The sequence below is a fragment of the Mytilus galloprovincialis genome, chromosome 3, assembly GCF_965363235.1.
Source record: "Mytilus galloprovincialis chromosome 3, xbMytGall1.hap1.1, whole genome shotgun sequence".
NCBI lineage: Eukaryota > Metazoa > Mollusca > Bivalvia > Mytilida > Mytilidae > Mytilus > Mytilus galloprovincialis.
The window spans coordinates 38,226,073-38,241,657 of record NC_134840.1 but is presented as its reverse complement, the minus strand read 5'-3'; the positions used below and the strand labels follow the sequence as shown (position 1 = coordinate 38,241,657).

At 33.3% G+C, this 15,585-nt stretch overlaps 1 protein-coding gene across 1 annotated transcript in view; it reads left to right on the top strand.

Annotated features, from left to right (window-relative positions):
* LOC143066253 (uncharacterized) overlaps positions 1-15,585 on the top strand; it is a 137,708-nt gene that overhangs the window by 50,825 nt on the left and 71,298 nt on the right. The window lies entirely within an intron of this gene.

Below are 15,585 nucleotides of genomic sequence, written 5' to 3'. Positions count from 1 at the left end.
AACTGGAAAAAGAGTATATGGGCAGACAATGAGGGAATGATATAGTATCTTGAGGGAACAACTTATTTTTCTTTCTTTCATGGCCGCATTCTGCCACCCTAGTATTTAGTCAAAAGCAAATATGAAAAATAATTATATGAACACAATAGGTACACACTGTTTCTAATCCAGATTACACGCGTGCATCCGTGATGAACGTAGTTTTAAATGAAACATTTTTTTTTTATTTGAATGACAATTCAAGTATCGTTGGACCTGCAAAATATGTCAGAAAACATTTCCTTGAAAATGAAGGACTGAAGATGCTTAACCTTTTTATTGAAATTAACAAACATTATGCATATTTATTCTCTGTCATTATATATACATAGCTGCTATTAAAAATCTATTATTCTTAATAGATGCATTTTATCTGCTTAATGGAAAGGTTGTTGTCTCTTTGACACATTCCCCATTTCCATTCCTCAATTTTATTAAATGAAGCTCCTCGTGTGTTTAAAGCTTGCACAATTCAATTAAAATGACAATGAACATTATACATTGTTGATTCTGATGTTTCTAGTAAACGTATCAGAAACTAACGAATATCCCCTAAAATATAATGAAGAATAAAAATAAACATTCTCATATCGTATTCTGAGTAAAAATGCATTTATACATTTTCAATTTTATTCATGGGCGAAGAGACAACCTCTTAAATTTTTTGTGTCCTTTAGTTGCTGTTCCAGTGACTTATATTTCAATTTATCCTTAAAACCAAATTGCAGGTTGAATTTAAATTCAAAATGGCATGGAGATATGGTGCCGGACCAGGGTGCACAGAAACAAAAATAGGACAATATGTTAGTGGAAATTTTATTGGCGACAAGGATTGGAAATGTGTCAGTGGTTGCAGTGCAACAGCTAAACCACCTGTGGGTCCAGTTTACTATACATGTACAGCAGCCGTTAAAAAGGAAGATTGGGAACAAGGAGAGAAGAGTTTTCAATATACTTTTACGCAAAAAGGACCTTTTATAATTAGGTAATTATATATCGTATGTTAATAGATCTAGCACGGTTTAAAGACTAATGTGTTATCTCCAGTTGACTATTAATTTAGTTTAACAGGGCCAATCTTTAAATAGTTTTACCTCAAATTATAACATGCTGAACAAAACCTACAAATATCTATCGTGCAAACAGATACATATAGAATAATACATGGCAAAATCCGTATCGCATGCTGTATCACCACTCGACCAATATCAGCCCTCGGGACCTTCTGGTAAAATCCGTATCGCATACTGTATCACCACTCGACCAATATCAGCCCTCGGGACCTTCTGGCAAAATCCGTATCGCATGCTGTATCACCACGAGAAACCAATATCAGTCCCGAGGGCCGAAGGTCCCGAGGGCTGATATTGGTCGAGTGGTGATACAGCATGCGATACGGATTTTGCCATGTATTATTCTGTTTATCATATATTTTAATAGAATCAGATTAATGGGATATCTCTTTTTTTTTAAATCGTCCGAAATTATAAGCTAGAAAAGAACATTATGATTTTCCTATTTTTTTCCAGCTGACTTGTTTTTTCTATAGACTTCCTTATTTGCTTAATATCCACATTGTAATGTCCTATATAACCTTATTACATTCTCAATATATATTAAAGGTCATGTTTTAAAATGCATCTACTAACGATACTGTCTAGGCTATTATTTCAACTAAAATTAATATTTATCAAATAAATATCATAAGATGTAGAAATATTTAAAGTTTTATTGCTATGATATTATTCATGGAAAAATATCGATTTTAGTTGAGATGATAGGACATTTTTTTAGTGGAACTCATTTTTTTCTATGCACCTGAGGAAATACAGCAACTGGACGTCATAGGTCAAACGTTAATGTCATTCGAATTATGACGTCACGCTAGGTATGTGATACGGGTTTTGCTATGCGATACGGGGTATGCGATACAGGGTAGGTGATCAAACTGGACAAAAATAACCGTTATTAGACATGCAAAATTGCTGTATTTTGTACTAAATAAAAATATATGATAAATAGAGAATATCATATATGGCTTTTTCAATATCGCATCCGTATCAACCCGAGACACCAATATAATCCAAAGAGCTCTGCTCGAGGGATTATATTGGTTGAGGATTGATACGGTGTGTGATATTGAAAAAGCCATAGCATATACACTTTATTATATACATATACCTCAAGTAGATGTTTTTTTATGTGACATGGCGTCATACAGATAAGGAGGTTTGAAATGACGTCATACAGATTATAGGTTTGACATGACGTCATACAGATTAGGGATTTGATAAAGACTTTGCAACAGTGATTGCAATCGATGACGTGACGTCATACAGATTAAAGGTGTGATAAAGCTTTTGCAACCGTGCTGATATCGATATCATCACGGGTGGCTGATACAGCACGCTTGTCAATGATTGTATTACACATACAATTTATCTGTATTTACTACTAAGTATATAATAAATAACAATAACTACTGACTGACTTTACAAGATACTGGTACAAATCCTGAACAAAAATACGCAAGAACATGACGTTATGACAGAATGAGCTGATTGGTTCTATGGAAGCATTAATGATTCAACCGAAACATCGACGCCTTTCATGTTACTCGATATTATATATTCCTGCTTCACATCGATACTTTTTGGGCTACTCAATGATATTTGATTCCTGCTTCATACTATCATTGTCAGGGTACTTGATATTTTACAATTTTCGGGAAACAAACAATTGGTTTATGTTCGTCCATCATACATATTCATTGTTACCCTTTTGTGTATTTCTAAAGTGTAGTTATAATGTTTTATCTGTATTTATATATATTTTTAAAAAATATTTGTCAGGTCTGTTTTGTATTAGAACATTTTAATTTGTACTTTAGAAGGGATTGTCTTTTTAATAGATAAATTAATATGAATTTGAAATATTCACAGTTATACTGGAGCTATGTGGATGAATCTTGCTCTACCATTTAGCCAGACGGGTAATTCTGATGGTGGATGGAATCTCCAAACGATAGTTAATCTAGGAAAGCGGAGTGATACTGGTCTTCCTAATGCAAGCCCAGTTACAGCTAGTAAACCATTATATGAGTAAGTTATAAGTGAACGATTGTAAAAGCTACAGTAGAACATTGCTAAATTGTGTATAAATTTGTAGCACTGAAACACGAGTTATTCACCAAAAGTGCCCCCTGGGTTTGCTCAAATGTTCTGTTTCATCCTGTAGTCTTCTGGTTGCCGGTGTATTCTCAGGTCCGTGCAATGCATGCACCAAAACAATGGTACAATGTCCTGTGACGTTTTTCAAACAAAAAATGATGTTCCAACGGGTTTGACGGATGACCCTGGAAACCCTATTTCATTTTGCTTCTAGAATTGACGTCTTTTAATCTGAAAATGAATTTGTTTAGTTTCAACGGGTTTGACCGATGCCCCACATTTAACAGGATCTGCTAACCCTTCTGTAGCACATGAGATCACACCATCTCAACCCCTGGTTTTTTGGTGTTGCTCAGTCTTTGGTTTTCTATGCTGTGTTTTGTGTCCCGGGGTTTTGTGTATTATTGTCTGTTAGTTTGTTATTATTTTTATCTTTTTTAGCCATGGCTTTAACAGTTTATTTTAGATTTATGAGTTTGAATGTACCTTAGATATCTTTCAAATAAAATTGAGAATGGAAATGGGGAATGTGTCAAAGAGACAACCCGACCATAGAAAAAACAACAGCAGAATGTCACTAACAGGTCTTCAATGTAGGGAGACATTCCCGCACCCGGAGGCGTCCTTCAGCTGGCCTTAAACAAATATATACTAGTTCAGTGATAATGAACGCCATACTAATTTCAGAATTGTACACAAGAAACTCAATGCATTCTTCGCATTATTCACAGCTCCTGAGGTGGTTTTTCGTATCTTCAGTAACTTGACGGATGATCAGAGGTATAAAACCTCAGCGGTATGCTCACTGTTAATACGAATGTCTTTGTCGTCGATCTCCTTGCATTTTTTCCCCTTAGAAATTTGCAGTTTACAGCCAATTTTTTTTTCAGAAGATACCCTTTCCCTTTGAAGAATGTTTTCTTTCTTTACCTCGTTGGCAAAAGAAGAGAAGCCATTTTGGTTCTTTTTTCATCGTAAAGTATTTCTTCTTCGTCTTTATATACAGAAAAACATCAACTGGTTGATGTTTACTTTCTGGAACATGCCCGGTTTAACAATATTGTAACTGATTAAAAATATATTTTATTTCATGATAATTTTTTCAATTTTTATATATACAAATGTAAATGTAATAAGTATTTTTTTTTCACATTTCATTTTTAATTTTTGGTATAAGATAAAAACAAGATACATATTTAACATGTAGGTATTTGTAAGTGTCTTATGATAGTTTCTCTAGTGAGTTTCTTCTTTAAGCACTCAGTAGTGATGCTGCAGGCCTTTGGTTCAGGTAATTTGTTCCAGTCTTTAATAGTTAGGCAGAAAAAATAAAATATGAAATTGTCTTTGCTGCATCGAATTTGTCGGTATGTTTGCTCGTGGCTATAACTGGTGTTTGATTTGCTTTTAATTAGTATGTGGTATGGTAATTTTGTTGTTTGGAATTCTATGAAACATATTTAATCGTCTTTTGAATCTCCTTTCTTGTAATGTTGACCAGTGAAGTGTGTCAATCATGTTTGTTACACTTTCAGTATATTGGTATTTATAGCATACGTATCTCGCTGTACGTCTTTGGACTTTTTCTATGGAGTTAAATGTTCTCTGTTGTGTAAGGGTCCCAGACAGTGAAGCAGTATTCTAGTTTTGGTCTAATAAGGGCTTGGTATGCTCGGTCTTTGATGGTTACTGAGTTTATTATTAGATTTCTTCTGATGAATCAAAAGGTCTTATTTGCTTTTGGTGTCATGTTCTGAATGTGTTTGTTCCATTTTAAATTTGATGATATAGTTATACTTAAATATTTTGCATTTTTAACTGACTCAAGAATGTGACCGTGCATATTATAGTAAAAATGGGTAGGTGTTTTCTTTGTGGTCACTCGAAGTATGTTGCATTTGTCAGGGTGGAACTGCATTAACCAGTCTTGTTCCCATTTGATTGCCCCTTCTAGGTCTTCTTGGAGTTTAAGGCAATCTGATGTTGATTTAATCTGTTTGTAAATGATGCTATCGTCATCAAAGAGCCTGATTTGACTGTGATGTAAATAGTCAGATAAGTCATTAATGTATATTAAAAATAGCATTGGACCTAATACAGTGCCCTGAGGAACACCTGATGTAACTGGTATGTTGTCAGAGGAATGGTTTTCTAGCACGACTGTTTGTGTACGATTTGAAAGGAAATATTTTATCCAATTTGTAGCTTGTTCTGATACATCAAAAAATTTAAGTTTATATATCAAGCGGTTGTGTGGAACTTTGTCAAAGGGTCTTGCAAAATCCATGATGATTAGAGATCGGGTTGTTTTTATCGTTATTTGATGATAGCTGGTGAATTAGTGATAGTATCTGGGTTTCGCAAGATCTGTTTGCACTGAAGCCGTGTTGCAAGTTATAAAGTATGCTGTTTGATTCAGAGTGTTTCATGATGTTGCTTGCAATTATGTGCTCTAATAATTTGCAGGAAATACATGTTAATGAAATTGGTCGATAGTTACCAGGATGATGTTTGTCTCCTTTTTTGAAAACAGGTGTTACTTTTGCGTGATTTCAGTCATGAGGTACTTTTTCTGTTTGCATTGATTTTTAAAAAAAATAGAGTGAGTATGTCTGTGCATGTGTTGATGTTTTCTTTAAGCACTACTCAAGTAATGTTCTGTGCATGTGTGGATGTTTTCTTGTAGCACTATTCCAATTATGTTATCTGGTTCTGTTTAGGATTTATATTTTAAAGCAATTTATAGTATAGATGCCTTCTCTGCTGATGTCTATATTTTTCCTTATTGGATGTGTTGATGGACTTTGTCAGGGATAACTGTATTAGTCTCAAATGTTAAAGCCGATTTAAATTGTTCGTTTAATATATTTTTTTTTCAAGGGATCTGTATAAAGTAAACCTCTACTCCTAAGAGGTACAATACCAGTGTTTTCATTGTTTTGGCCTTTTATGTATGAAAAAAGATTTTTTTAGGTTGTTTGTTGAATCTCGGATTTTCAGGTTCTTATATTTCAATGTCAAAAATCATGTTTTCGATATATTTCCAATAGGCATTTTTCATCTTTTTCTATTATTGTGTTTTCATTTGTTTGAATTTTTTAATGTGTTTACCATTATGTTTTTTCTTTTTATATAATTTGTTTTTCTTGTTTATTAGTTTTTTCAACTTTGAATCTATCAATGGTAGGTGGGTTTTATTACATATTAGCTTAGTTGGTATATGTTTTTGGATACGCTCTGTTGTTTTTGTTTTGAAGAAATTCCACATATTGTCTATATCAAACTCTAATTGGTGATTTTTCAATATGTGTATATGTTTCTTTCAAATCTTTCAAATTTTTTCCCAGTCTGCTTTCTTGTAAATGAATACTTTGTGTGGTGACTGTTTTGCTTTCAAGAGGGAAAGGTTCATTTCTCTGAAGACTATGACATGGTCTCGTAGTGGTGGTACTGTTTTTATTCTGCTTACTAGGGATGGGTTTGGCATGCATAGTAGATCAAGTTTGCGGTCATTTCTTGTTTGTCAACTACCTGTGTGAGATTGTGATCTTGTCATTATGTCTAATAGGTGTTGATGAAGAGAATGATCGTGTTTGCTAGATATTACTGATAAATTTGTCCAGTCAATATTGGCTTAATTGAAATCGCCACTGAGCATGGTATTTGCACGGGATATGTTGCATATCCTATTTAGTGAGGTACTTAGGTGTTCTAGTGATTCCCCTTTGTCTGATGGTGGTCTATAGTAGGCTCCAAGATAAGTGGGTTTTTTCCTGTTTGAGTTATTTTTGCCAAGATTAATTCGCAATCTGTGTCTAATTCAGGCACATGTGATGTAATAAGTTTGTTTGTGATTGCAAGTACCACACCTCCATAGCAATTTTTCCTGTTTTAGTGTAGATGCTGTATTTGGATGGTGAAATATGTTCATATGCTGATGTGTCATTTTAGAGCCAGGTTTCAGTACCAAGCATTTAACAAAAGTCTCTAGCAAAGTTGAAATTCTGTACGATAACGACAATTTAACGTTGCGTTAAAGAAGATATAAGATTCAGGTGTAACAATGCGTAAAATTCTAACGATGTTTTATCAGAATTCAACGCCAGTGTTTTAACGACAAGTTAAATCTTGAATGATTTATTAAGACATTTCTTACTTACAACTCTTACAAATTGACTTTTCCATCCATTTATTTCGTTTTGTCTGTTTTTTTTGCTGTTAAATTGGTATACCTTATATTAATCTTTTATGCACAACCCTAATTTTTAAGATACAGTTCAACCTTGCTGAAAAGCAATATTAATGAAAATAGTAACAACAAAAGAAACTTTTGACAATCTTGATATTTTGAAAAATAAATTTCTTGAAGCCAATTTCCCACACAAGAGCTACATGACAGAATTTCAGTAGACAAATCAAAGTTGCAAACTTCTATGAATATTTATGAAGGAATTCTGTAATCCAGGGATATTGCATCTATTTTGAAAAAAATATATTTTATAACTTTAGGCTACAGTTTCAATGCAAACATGAGATACAGATACCTATGGTTGATCCTGATGGAGATAAAGTAAGATGTCGCTGGGCTGTCAATGAAGAATGTCACAGTATCTGTAATGCTGTTCCTGTGGCCACACTGGACGAGGTAAAGAAACAACAACTACACATTTCTTTAGAAATTTCTTCATATATTGTAGTTTCCTCCGATAATTTAACCAATTTGACACTATCACAAAACTGTTTTGTATCCTAATTTCTGCTTTGAGTTCTTTCGATGCAGTTCAAGTTAAAAAAATTAACCTAGAAACAGTGGGATAAAAAACAATCTTAAGAATTTCTGAAACAATTTGTCAAGTACTTGCAAACTCATGAAGGACGCCTCCGGGTGCGGGAATTTCTCGCTACATTTAAGACCTGTTGGTGACCTTCTGCTGTTGTTATTTTCTATGGTCGGGTTGTTGTCTCTTTGGCACATTCCCCATTTCCATTCTCAATTTTATCATGTATATTACTATAACATAGAACTACTCAAGATTGCATTGTAGCTGCTTTAAAAAGTATACAGAGTTGATTTAGTCAATTTCATTGATATTCATATGATTGTGTTTATTACTGCAGAATTCACCCGAGTCAAATATATCAACACGCATATGAATATTTTTCTAGATGTTTACCAGGCCTGGGGCCATTAAATTGCAATGTAATGCATTACATTACAATTACTTTGTGATTCTTCCATTACAATTACAATTACATTTTTTCTCACATGTATTGTATTACATTACAATTACTTTGCCTGTGTAATGCATTACATTACACATTACTTTTTCAATATAAAAAAACATTTCAAAAACAGATTTTATAAGAAATTATTACCGGGTACATGTATATGTACAATTATATACAGTGTTATAGACATAGACTTCAAATACTGGTTAATTAACATGTCCATTGCTCTTTATTATCATAAGTGTTTCAAACATGCTGTCATTAAGAGAACAATGATCAGGTCTGTACACCTTTCCGGCAATTAATACTAAAAAGCCTTTCAACAGGAGCTGATGTGGAGGAAATGGCTAAATACTTGATATAGCTGTATTAGCTAAAGAAAGATGCACTGAATTTGACCTCAAGTATTCCAGTGGATTGATTGACATTTCTTCACATGGCTCTGACAAGTAAATGTCAAAATCATGTACTGCACCAACCTGTGTCTACTCTTTGGTGGAGTAGTAGGAAAAGTCACTCTTAAGTTTCTACGGTGGTGAAAAATAAATAAATTATCATATAATTTTGTTTCTATCATTGATCACTTAATCATTAAGACATCAAAAAGGGATTTCAAAGGGATATAATAAATGTGTCATTAGAGGATTATCGTGTTAAATGCCTTAGGGCTCTGTGGGGACAACCATAAGTTGAGAAGATTTGATTGCAATAAAACATTTTGATATCAATTAGGTAAAATAACAACACAGACAAGACCCAAACCCCAGTTTGGTGTCAAAATGTTGATTTACATATTCAATCTTTCATTGAAATACATGTATAGAATTATGAAAGTTTCATCTTCATATTTTTTCCATCCATCTGTATAGTTTTGTTTAATATTTTTTTTAGAAGATTTTACATAGACCACCAAACACCAAAATATTCCCAATATCTTTTTATACAAAAATCAGAAACCAAGATTGAGACTTGATGATTTTAACAATTTTATATATCTTACCTTAATATGTGTTTTAACGTTTGATGCAATATATTTAATACAGTAATTAACTGTGAAAAAAATTTATTCCATACTTTCTTTTGTTTTTATTAATATTTTATTTTTATTTTACAATATTCTTCAATTTCATGTATTTTACAAATTTGTAATGAAAAGTAATGTACAGTAATGGAGGCATTACATTGATTTTTAACTAAAGTTATCATTACATTACATGTAATTTTAATGCAGAAAATGTGCATTACAAATTACTTTCCATTACATAAAAAAATGTAATATTACAATGCATTACAATTACAAATTACCATTACCCCAGGCCTGATGTTTACTCTTTTTTTCGGTCCTTTGTTTTTAAAACTATGTTCTTGAAACGCATTAGCTTCGATTCTCCACCAATGTAATTTCATTTCAACATGTTTTATAATTTTTTACAGGACACGTGTACATTAGCATTTAACGCTGACAATACTAACTTCAAGGACGGTGGTTGGTATGCGGCTGCATTGACTATAGAGGACTTTCCAAAGGCGCCGATGCTCATAGGAAATACCTCTTATAATACAAGTACTGCAATAACAGCAGTGCCTCTTCAGGTAAATTTTTATAACATTCTTTTCCAATAGTTCACTATTGTAAGAACAACTTATGCTATTGTCCAAGCATATTATCAGACAAAGTTAGCATATGTATATGCTTTGTATTGAAGTTATGTTCAAATAATTATCATGTTGTAATCATGTAAGGGGATTGAAAAAGTAGCTAAAATCAACTATGGATCAAGTTTTCATCCGCATAATAGAAGTTCAGATTATGAAATTCATAAATCAACTTATAAATGGAAATTTTATTTAACGGTGAGCCAACGCAACGGATGTTACTAAAAGAACACGAACTATTTCTATTAATGGAATATTGAGTTTCCATATTGTTTTTATAGGGTTTCGAGTTGTTGCTAAATTCTTGAACTTTCGTAGTTGTGTTTTGTGGACTGTTGTTTCAATTGAATCTGTTTTTTCTACTATTGTTATGGTTAGTATGTACTTTCTTGACGTGATTTGTTTTTGTCTTTAAATATTTTTTCATTTGAAACATTATAGATATACACTTAAGAACGAATGACAATTATGTGGATTAGAGGTTGACCTCTGAGGAACGAAAGACTAGAGGTCATAACACCGTCAAACCTTGCAGGCTTACTCCCACTTTTTTAGTTTGTTCCTAAATTGTCACGTGTGACAAAAGGTTGCTTATTAGCGATATCTACGTTCTGTCAGAAAAAGCATTTAACAATTTTTGAAATGTGAATGTCATAAACAGAATCTATGTAATCTGTCAAAATATACAGTTATTTCATGATATTTATGCTATTTACAGTTTATAATTCATGTCAAATCCAAGCCACTAGACTGTAACTGGAAACCGATATTTGTGCCTCCTACACCTAACCAAGGTAGTCATATTGCTATTCCTGCCCATGCCAGTGTTAATACAAAGATGTATGCTTCAAACGCAAGGAATCCTAAATCAACGTATGTTACCACTAGAAAGTTCTGTTGTACATAAATAAAAATGATTATCTGCAATTTGAAATCTATCTATAAAAAATTATAAAATATATTACCAAAATGACCACGTTTCAAACTTGAAAAATGAATTCAGATCATTATAAAATTAAAAAGTAGTATGATTGCTAATGAGTGGTGCATGTATTTGACATACAAACTGACTGTTTTAATTCAAATGATATCTAATATAACATACTATCCTTTATGCCCGCGTCACACTGTCCCGATTTTTATATACGATGGACACCCGAATGCGAAAATTGTAAGTTCGTACGAAGTTGGTCCCGATCTCGTTAAAATACCAAAAAGTGACCGAAGCAAGAACGATGAATAACGAAGTGTATACGATGGTGCCGAAATTATATACGATAGCAAAAGATGGACATACGAAGGTTAACCGAAGACGGGTATTTATGCTTCATATCTCAGCCGAAGCCTACACGATGGATCACGAAGGCTAAACGATGGATTACGAAGGCTACACGATGGATTACGACGATGGCGCGATGGCCATACGATGTCTAAAAGACGTACAGCTTACGATGCATTTAAATTATATGCCGAAGGCATCACGCGTTTTAAATTGTTTGATCAATATTGAATATATATTATATTGTACATTTAATTTCTGTTTTAATCATAGGACTTGTTTTTTCTCCTTGAAATAGCATAATACACAGGAAATTGGTTGCTCATTTTTTTACCTGCTGGTTCTAAAAACAATATTAAAGGTATTTCCAGTTACTGAATGTTTTGGTTGATTTCTAAAAAAAATAGTTTATGTATCAAATATGCATATTCAATTTACCATTTTCTGCATTTGTCATATACAAATATAGTGTCCATATGTGTCCCCAATATGTTACATACGAGGGGATGCCACGCTCGGCATTGTCTTGTTTAAACTGTAAAATGTGTGCACTAGTCTGAATAATCACCCATAATTATGCCCATGTTTACTGGTCTATCTTAAAGGTAAGGTAATGGGTTCGTTGATCCCTTTTATTCAAAAAGAGCTCTTTCCAGGAGAATATCATAATAATATAGACAAAAGGAAGGATGTGGGGAAAGCAACAAATGCGGCAAAATATGACATATAGAAAACAAAATGGTTATGGAGTAAACATTCGTGTGACAACAACTCAGACGATACATAAAAAATCAGAATAATGAAGAAAAAGTTGGTTTCCCTATATACGTGTACCTGCAGTGTTGGTGTACGAGGCGCGTTTATGATTTTCATTATGTAACTTGATATGAAAAATTGAAAAAAAAATATTATTTAACTTGTAAAAGTAAATCCTGAGCCTGTAATAGCTGCTCTTCTTGTTCCATTTGAATTAATAGAAACAACGCTGTCACCTTTCTTGTTCTCATAGAATCATATGATATGAGCTCCATGTTTTGTGAACGTCTTTCTTAACTGTCGTATTAGACTGACCAGTGCATATCGCACATGTCACTGTAAATGTATTTTAGCGCAAAAATTAACTTACATTTAGCTGGATTTATTGCCGTCGTAGTTTCATCTTGTCGTCTTCGTACTTTTATTCGATGGCAACACGACGGGATAATGAGGTCTTCACGAAGTCGTGTTGCCATCGTTAGACCTTCGGGTAGCTACGTGATTCATTCGTGTAGACATCGTAATGTCAAAACTGCCCGATGGAAACGATGGAAACACGAATGCAATACGATGTTCAAAGATGCATTCCAGGTGACATTACGATGGTGAGGATGGTGATACGAACTCAATACGAACCCTCAACATCGGACGCACCTTCGGGGATTTTTTAACATGTTAAAAAATTTAGAACCCTTCCCGAAGTTGTCCCCGAAGGCTAGAAAAAGTGACCAATGGTTCTACGATGGTTAAAGATGGCACTACGAATAGCCCGATCTGGATACGATCAGTCCCGATTTTGAAAATTTCCATAATCGTGTTGCCATCGGCGTAAAAATCGGGACAGTGTGACGCGGGCATAAAGAAAAACAAAAATCCCTAGTTGTATTCGAATGCACAGGTCTCTTTATCCTTCATTTTGAGACTATAGCTATAAATACATAAACATGAATAAAAGTTTATGATTTTACACATAGAGTGACAGACATATCATTAACAAGTCCTCCTGGAATGACCTACACTGGACCATTCAAGGACTCCAAACACCCTGGTGTAGTTTACTGGGATCTTAAATGGACACCAACAGCTGCCCAGAAAGGTGATAATATTCTTTGCGGTATGGCCGAGGATGACCAAGGGTATGTATATATCTTACTACAGAGCATTTAAGTTAATGTTTGAAAGCAAATTACAATAAAAGATTTGATGGGTTCTGACATCGGAAGAAGGAAGTGTTGTGTTCAATGATAATACAGAAAAGGAAAGGTGTGACTGATATGCATTTGATATTTATAACAATACAATATCTCCTATTTTGTAATTATCTTATTGTAGTTTTACAGAAGAACAAGTATAATTTGGAACTACATAATGATCACATTTCTTTATAAATGTCATAAACGTACCTTCAAATCATTTTAACCAGATTAAAGGACAGCTATTTGTTACAATTGACATAAGTATAACATTCTTAGCCTTCTGTCCCAAGTCAGGAGCCTGTAATTCAGTGGTTGTCGTTTGTTTATGTGTTACATATTTGTTTTTCGCTCATTTTTTTATATAAATAAGGCCGTTAGTTTTCTCGCTTGAATTGTTTTACATTTTCTTATCGGGGCCTTTTATAGCTGACTATGCGATATGGGCTTTGCTCATTGTTGAAGGCCGTACGGTGACCTATAGTTGTTAATGTCTGTGTCATTTTGGTCTCTTGTGGAAAGTTGTCTCATTGGAAATCATACCACATCTTCTTTTTTATATTTTGAGAAAAAAATAACTCTCTTTTATAAACTTTCATGTTCTTTTTTTCGATTGATTTATCATCACGAGGAGTTTGTCATAATTATTTCAGAATAATTTGCAGGTAAAGTTTTTAATGTTGCATACAACTTATTCGATTTTTGCCTTTTAAACCAGCTGAGACACATACATCAACTGAAGGACAGATAATGAAGTAAACTGATTTTTGAAACCCTTTCAGATAAACAATTTGAAAGTCGTTTCCTTAACCTCATTCATTTTGGCACTTGCCAGTAATTATGATAATGAATAATTATGTAAAAATGTTTAATATGATCTTTGCATCATTCAATAAAAAACAATTTTAGACAGCCACACATAACAAAGTTTGATGGTGTTCCCTACATCAATCGATCTGTAATTTAAATTTTGAAAACACTTATTGTGGTGTATCTTTTCTTCCCACAATTACACACCATAAATAAAGGCAACAGTAGTATACCGCTGTTCAAACTCATTAATCCATGGACAAAAAACAAAATCGGGGTAACAAACTAAAACTGAGGGAAACGCATTGAATATAAGAGGAGAACAACGACACAACACTGCAATGTAACACACACAGAAACGGACCAAATAGAAACAGAAACGGACATAAAAATGGGTAAAACGATCAATCTGTATTTTGCAACTTTGATATTATCATTTTAGAAACTGTGTTAACTGCAAATTATACTCTGCATTTGTTTTTTAAATTTTAGGCAGTTAAGTGACACATACTGTTTTACTTATATTGCATGGGGTAAGTTGTATATCCTAAAGCAGAAGAGGCAGCTAGGTCAGCAATGATAAACAAAATTAAGTATAAATTTCCTTTTTTTATGCACTAGTGTTAAACAATTTATTTTTAATGAATTTTGAAAGGCACCGTTGCTTTACCGTGGAGACACAAATCGCGCATCAAGAAAAAGCTAAACCGATTTCCTAAAGTCAATTTTACTTGCTTGAGGATGTTTGAACTTTATCCATCAAACTACCGATAATAAAAATCAGCAATAACAGATTAACCTATCACATATACTCAGCAAATATATGTTCTTAGTTATTGACCAATTAGATCATAGTTTTGATTCTTGAATTGAAAGGATTAAATATATGACACCACCTTACGGCCTCATCTGCAGACAAATTAAATATGTAACAGTATATCAAACATTCTACTTAACCAAGTGGAATTGGATTCGGAATGTTTTTGCGAGGCGCTAATAATATATCCATTTTGCGTTATTTAAGGAAAGTCTGATTAAGTGGTAATTAATAAGCGGTCATTTGTCAAGTTGTGCTAGGAAAACTTTAAAAAAACACCAAGTAAACAAATAATTACAAATGTTGCTATTAGTCAGATTGGTTGATTTCAAAGGTGACCGAAGTAAGCACAAGTCATGGAGATTTGTTTCCATCGTTACTAATATGTAATTTGTCATTATCATTATTACTCCTTATTTTTATTCAGATCACGACCCATGCGCAAGTACACCTTGTCATCACAACGGTACATGTAACAGGAGAGGATCGACACAAAATTATGACTGTATTTGTCCTGGATATACAGGAAAATTATGTGACTCAGGTAATTTTTGAATAATTTGAAATTAAATATTTTACTCCCCTTGTTAGATTGACATTAAAGGTGGTGGATTAAATTGTTAAATTGCCACTAGT